The sequence below is a fragment of the Odontesthes bonariensis genome, chromosome 15 (genome assembly GCF_027942865.1).
Source record: "Odontesthes bonariensis isolate fOdoBon6 chromosome 15, fOdoBon6.hap1, whole genome shotgun sequence".
Classification (NCBI taxonomy): Eukaryota; Metazoa; Chordata; class Actinopteri; order Atheriniformes; family Atherinopsidae; genus Odontesthes; species Odontesthes bonariensis.
The window spans coordinates 35968099-35975604 of NC_134520.1; the positions used below are offsets into that span (position 1 = coordinate 35968099).

At 40.2% G+C, this 7506-nt stretch overlaps 1 pseudogene; it reads right to left on the reverse strand.

Moving 5' to 3' along the window:
* LOC142400004 (interferon-induced protein with tetratricopeptide repeats 2-like) lies at nucleotides 1-6649 on the reverse strand (annotated as a pseudogene).
* Between the last annotated feature and the right edge of the window lie 857 nt (nucleotides 6650-7506).

Below are 7506 nucleotides of genomic sequence, written 5' to 3' on the forward strand. Positions count from 1 at the left end.
TCATGCGATAAACACCAACATCATTCTGGATTTGATGCAGTATTGTTCCAGACAGCTCAGCTTTGCCAGAAACTCTTTAATTTCTCCAATTTCTTCTGTTTCCGTGTTCAATCTTCTCCAGTTGCGTGATGCTGTGCTGGCGGTAGCGGGATGGTTGTGGTATCGCTACTACCTTCCTGTGGTATTCTATTGATTTCTGGCTCTCCTTTCGAATGTAATATAGATGTTTTGCGTAGCAGTTGTAAAGCATCTGTTGATCTTCAGGGTCTAGATCTGAAGCAGCAGAAAGACACTCGTCGAATATCTTCTCGGCTTCCGCTATGTCACACTTTGCGTATATTTCTGCAAGATTTAATTTTATTTCAAATGAAGAATCGGGATAAAGAGCGATCACCTCCTTGCAGAGGCTGATCGCTCTGTCCATCCGTTGCCTGTCATAGTTGCCTGTCTCATGAAAGATCCTCCTTTTGTAGCATATGGCGGCGCACCTCTTTACATAATGGGAATCTGGATACCTCGTCAGGGCCTCATCTGCCAAATGAATGGCTTCATCCATGGATATATGCTTTCTGTACAGCCTTAATAATGCGGTGAGGCCACTGTAGGTGCCGATTGGCTTCCGTAAAACCTTTCTCGCCAGCTCACGTGCATCATCGTCAACTTCTTCTCCTTTTGCAGCACGTATTTCCAGGTAGAAAGCAGCCAGGTACAAGTTGTCTGGATCGTGTTCTTTGGCGATTTTCATTATCTCCAGGACGTCAGCACTCAGGTTTTTGTCGTTGGCTTTAAAGCCGTGTGATAATGCCAAGGCTCGGCTGGTCTGCCATTCCACCATGTCCGGATTCATCCTGACGGCTCTCTGGAAGTAATCTGCAGCCTGCAGCTTCTTGTCTTTGTCAAACTTCATCAGGGTCCAGGCCTTCTCAGCGCAGATCTCCGGGTGGAGCTCGTCCTGGGACGGAGACGGGTATTTACCCATCAGGTCCTGGACCTTTAACAGGTAATCTTGACTCTGTGCTTGTTCTCCCAGATGATGATGCAGCCAAGCCAGATTCCCATAGTTCACCACCAACCAGGGGCCCTCGTCCGAGACCGAGTTTCTCATCTGGCGGAAAGCCTCTGTGGCCTTGTAGAGGAATCGACGGGCTTCTTCATCAAAGCCCAGCAGGGAATGAACAAACCCCTGCAGGTTGTTAATGTGACCCAGCCAGCTGAACCCTTCCTCTGGGCTGATGTCCTCCAGCTGGTCCCGTATAAAGAAAAGTCTGGACCTGCTGGGATTCAGGTCCCAGGTGAAGTGGCACTCAAGAGCCTCCAGTTTGGACTCCAGTGTGGACTGACTGTTAGCAGCACTGGGGACATAAATAATGACAAATCTTAAAGCACATCAACAGAATAACGTGTTCTGGATAATTACTTGTGAAGAACAAATAAGGAGGAACAAAGAAGCAGACAGTATATTATATAGTACTGCGTCACTATGGGGCGCTGGTAGAGGCGACATTACATCTCCAGAGAGAGGATAAACTTTTTAAACATTATTTTGGGTGCCAATGCCAAAGGCATCATGGCACACATTACTATTGTGCATACTTATTATTTTCCCGTTTCCGTCACAAATTTTGGTGCGCTGCTGGTCCCACAGGGTTGGTCCGACCTGGATAAAAAGCTTATTCCCGGGTGTCCAGGGATTTGGAATAGTGTGCTTGTATTTTACTCTCTCATTACTCAAACGGAATGCCAGGAAAATTGGGAAAAACTGGGAATTTTTGCCCAATGTAAATGCACTACTGACAATGTTTAAATCCAGGCTGAAAACAGTTCTATTTAGCTGTGCATATGACACCTGAAAGTATTTTATCTGCACTCTTCACTTTTAAATTAATTAATTAATGATTATTTTTAATGGGTTTTTAAATTATTATTTTTTTAAATTTTATTATTATTTTTTTTTTTTTTTTTTTAATGATTTTATTGCCTTCTTGTGATTTTATGTAGCTGTGAAGCACTTTGAATTGCCTTGTGTACGAATTGTGCTCTATAAATAAAATTGCCTTGCCTTGCCATAAAAATTCATAAGTAATGGGACAAAAACAGCCCTATTTGGAGGCCTCATAACTCAGCCATACGGCATCACATATACATCATTCGAAGTTTAAACAAAGCAGGAAAGACTCATCTTTAACTGAACGAAAAGGTTTGTTGATCTATTTTATAGCTTTGACACAACGGCAGTTTACGTTTTAGGAAAAATCAGAACTCCTCTCACTCTGCTGTCCTGGGGTCTCGCACTCTATTTTAACCAGTTTGAAATTAATACCAAAATCACTCAAACAAACGCCTTTCACGTCCAAAATGTTTGTTGCACCTAGACAAATTTTACTGTAAAACGTAGGTACTTTTGTCCTCTTTCACCCAAAGTCGTCGTCATTGTGCTCGGCCTCACGGTTTTCTCTCAAATCACCTCTGAGCTCAGAGAGCGACCACTCGGGCTCCCATGCCCGGCCATTACAACCAGGCCTCATCTCCTTATCAAATCGATATGAAGGCTGTAATTAAAACTGCCATAAAAAAAATACCGTACATAGGAGCAGAATAAAAATTACACCAGTGGCTTCCCCCGTCCCTTCTGGCGCTCACGATTCAAGAATTTGTCAGATATGACTCATAGTGTTCGAACAGCGACTATTTGTTCGAGGCATACGAATCAGTACTGAACACCAAGGTAAACTGTCAGTTGGTCATAGTGAGGGCGCTCCTGTCTGTTACACACAGCTGTCTCCATGGCAACCAGCCACACCTCTGCTACTCCTTGTGAGCCACAGCCAAGATGGCTGCCCTGTTATAACAGGTTTACGGACACAGATATGTATAGAATGGCTAGATGTCTCGTCCGCGTTGCTGGGCAACGGAGAGGAACGTCCGCAGATGGCGGCCATCTTACCACAGGCAGCTCTCTCATTGTGTTGATGGTGAAACATTCAAACATTCAAGACATAACTTGCTTAATTCTCAAACGTTTAGGTTATTATAAACATCAAAGTAGTAAGCTAATTATCACACTACAGACGAAGTCCATATTTATTTTTTTTAAATAAAAACGTAAATATTTAACGTTTATTTGCCCCATGACTCAACTTTATTTACCCCTTGGGATGACTCCCTCAGGGAAATTCAAGTCCCCAGTAGCTCCAAACACACACATAGGATCTCTATAAATCTAAAATACAGTATAATATAGAATACTTAATATAATATATAATTATAATATAATTAATATAGAATAGTCTAAAACAAAGTGTAAAAAAGAATATAGGCTATACAAGATATACAAAGTAAAGAGAGTTAAATAAAATAACTTATAGCACTATGGTTGAGTTATTGCCCATATTGCACTACACTTGTGTTAATCACACATTGTATGCACATAGTCTGACCATAAATAGAAAAGATATTGCACAGTAGTGACGTGAATTATTGCACAGATGACCGAATAAATAAAATATCGCACAGGGTCTTTTAGTATGTAAAATAGTGTAAAATGGTGGAGATTTCTGTGAGATGAGAGTAATAGCGTCAGAGCAGATCACTTACCGTAACTATGGTTACCTCAGGTTTGACTGTCTCCCGGACATCTCACCCTGTGGTAAGATGGCCGACTTGTGCGGACGTTCTAAACTCAGACGTAACACATCTAGCCATTCTAAACATATCTGTGTTTACGGAAGCCACTGTGATATGTCTGCTCCCAAAACAATATAACACGACAGCCTCTGTCTTTCAGCGGGCAGTAGCTCCATTGACACCCATCAAAATTTCTTCAGAAATGTTCAAGTTATCACTTCCATTAACCCGTGTGTAAACATATAACTGCTACTTATTATTTTTCTGTACTGAAAATGAGATGACTCGTAGCTCTCTTTTCCCACTCCTGAGGTACAAGTGAATGCAGAGAAAGTAAAAAGAAAGTAAAATGGCATAAAAAAGAGAGGAAATCTCACGGTTCTTTTTGTTTAGTGTTGTTATTTGACCTTATTTTTTTAAGGAATTGGTGAACTTTCAGTTCCTGTTTTATTTTGTGCATTCTCTTTAACGAACTGCATTTTTTTGCACATTCTCTCGCTCACACCTCACTCCCGCACATAGAATAGAATAGAATAGAATAGAACAGAAAAATGCTATTTATTTATTATTTATCCCCCAATGGGGGAAATTAAAAAAACATGCACAAATCTGCGGTTTTGCACACACGGTGTACATATCTCGGACTTTAACTTGTGCACATACATATATTTACTTTATTTTGTACTCTATTTTATTCTAAATGTATATATTTTTAATCTTATTTTGTATTTTAATCTTGCTTATATATTTTATATATTTTATTTGACATTCTACTATTCTAATTTAGGAATATTTAATTTTACTTTAACTTTCTATTAATGTTACTTTGCTACCTAGTTTATATTTTATAGTTTATAGTTTGTATTTTGTGGACGGCGGTCAAAGGTCATTTCACTGCATGTTGTACCGTGTATAACTGTGCATGTGACAAATAAAACTTTGAATTGAATTGAACTTTACTTCCCAATCTTACTTCATACCAAGTAAAAATATGATTCTGCTTTCAGAAGCTCTCATTCTGGTTTGAAGGCCTAAGTACGCTGTCATCACAACCTGGATAAACTGGGATATTAACGAGAATTCAGTTACAGTCAGTGAGGAAAAGAAAACAGCAGCAGATATCATTAAAGGCAGCCACTCACCTCATCGTTCGGTCGACTCAGAAGAACAAAGATGCATCCGTGTTCTGCCTTTTATCTGCGCTGGGCTTTTTAGTGCAGTGCCGTAAAATAACTAATGTTTAACCTTTGTGATCTTGTAAATGATGTTATCTCAGGACTCTGTGAGTTTCCTTTACCCATGAAACAGAAACACAGATGGGTTAGTTAGACCCGGGTCAGAGCGCTGTCAGAGAAATCAGAGTTGGCTGCACACTTTTTTATCTTGGGGTTGGGCGATTATTGAGCCATATTTGCTCAAAAGATTAAAGTCCAAGAGAAGTTAACACGTGTTGAATTCTCCTTTAAAACGGTCACAAGCATATCATAAGACTTCTGGTTAGGTACTAAATACATTCACACCACCAGTCATTTGATACCCAGAGTGGATCTTTACTTTTCTTTTCTTTTTTTTCCTCTCTTTCCTCCCTTCTTCTTTCTCTCCTTCTTTTAAAAAAATCATTTATTTTTTCTACTTATATTATTTATTTTTTTCCCTTTCAAATTATCACTACAATTAAAATTATCATTATTTTTTTTTTTCTAAATCATGTTCAGTTATTTAAAAAATGAATAAAAATTAAGTTATTAAAAAAAAAAAACTGCAAAAAAAACCTGATCCCAACACAATGGAAGACGTTTGGTATTGTTTCCTTTGTAAGAATTTTTTGAGTTATTTGAGATTAATGATTCAGCCACGATTAAAATCTGGTGTTAAACATAATTTTATGAACCATAAATCAGTGACATCATCCCTGAGCAGCTTAAAGCTGGCAGTAATAAACAAACTCATTCTGGTTGTACTGACGGTTGGTTGAAAGTCCACGAACACATGACAGGGAGGCAGATGGACAGCTCAACAACATCGAGGAACCAACTCTGTTGGTTTCCTTAGCTAGGAAATTGTTTTTGAATTGGCTCTATATGAATGAATTGGATTATTTTATGAATAATTATGATTACAATTAATTCAATTCCAATTGGCTTGAATTGGACTTTATTATCTAAGTGCCTTGAGATGACATTTGTTTTATTTGGCGCTATATAAATAAAAATTAATTGAATTGAATTCTGAGTGAACCTCATCCGGCCCCGGCTGGGCCCCCGGGGGCCTTTCCTCACAGAGCCTATGATGATTTTAAAGAAAACGCATTAGTTCAACTTCAAACCATCTCATTTAATTTCATATATTGTGTGAGAAGTAGTTCTGGATATGTCCAATTTGCTGGTCGTGCATCAGATTGTTTAGTATTGTTTGGCTGTTGTTTCATTTAGCTCCAAACTGGGACAAAACTATTTAATTTACATGTGAACAATAAGTTCAGAGATGCTGCATTCTGTGTTGTTTACACATGAAATAAATGTCTTTGTTGTGGGGATGATTTAAAGGTTAAAGATGGTTTGATGTTTATAAGTTAAATTTTATATGAGAGGTTGAATTTAGATTTTTTTTTGGTTTGATAATAGATGAGCCGATCTGCTGGATTTAATCTCTGACTCCGACTTTTAAACGATGACTCGAACTTTCTGACGGCCCGGCGGAGGAGGGCAGGCAGGCGGAGGGTCTTTAAAGTTTAAAGTGAATATCTGCAGATGTTTCCATGGTAACAGCTGCAGAGATGCACTGAAACATGTTCCAACATGAACATAAACCCAGAATCTGAGGCAGAACCAGAGTTAGTTCAGTTCTGAGCAGCTTTAAAGTGAATATCTGCAGCCCCCCTGCATTCCCCAGCCCCCCTCTCCAGCTCCTCCTGGGGGGTCCTGAGGCGTTCCCAGGCCAGATGGGATATAAAATCCCTCCAAAGAGTTCTGGTTCTGCCCTTGGGCCTCCTAACCATCCTAACCAGATACCTGAACCAGAGCATTGGCTCTCCCCTGAGCTCTCTCTGGATGGTCGAACTCCTCACCCGATCTCCATCTCTAATCGCCACCTAAAGGTGGGGGAGGGGTTTAACTACCTCCATGATCCAGAGGGCTGTGTCATTGGGGGTATGAGCCCCTGGTAAGGAGAGCGGTCAGACTACGGCTGTGTTCGAAACCGCCTACTACATACTACATACTCATCGATCAGACAGTATGCAGTCTTTACACACAATGCATTTTGCTCCTGCCCGAGCCGAAATCAGCCGGCCTGAAGCTGATATCTCTTAAAGTGACCATCCGGGATTTTGGACACAGGACCTCATTTCCAAGTCAGCCGGGGTGTAAGAAATGTGTCCAGGTGTTTTTTTTGCATTCCATGCAGTCCTTGTGAAATCCCATATCCCTGTTGCTAAGCTAGCGCAAGTGAACGGCTATGCTCTAGCCTGTCCCAAAAACAGTCTTATCCAGTTTAAACAACATTCAAAACAAAACCGTAATTATGCCAGGCTCCGAATGTAAATGTTTGTCTTCATATAATGAGGTTTGAAATAAAACCGACCTAGCACTGCCTGGATTTTAGAATGTTGAGGGACTATTTTCTCGGGGTGAGCGGAATTTTACCTCGCTGTCTTCAGTTGTGATGTAACCACACTGTCAACAACAGGTGAGGCGCAAGAGACGTCGCTTAGCAAGGCTAGTTGTACAACTCGCTTTCGGATCGAATAGTATATTAAAAAACAGCGACATAGCAACATGGTACATCAATGTGCATATATAAACTGCAACAATAAAGCCCACAGATGGGTACCGGCAAGTTTTCACTATTTTCCGGTAAAAGATGTGGAAAGAACCAAACTCT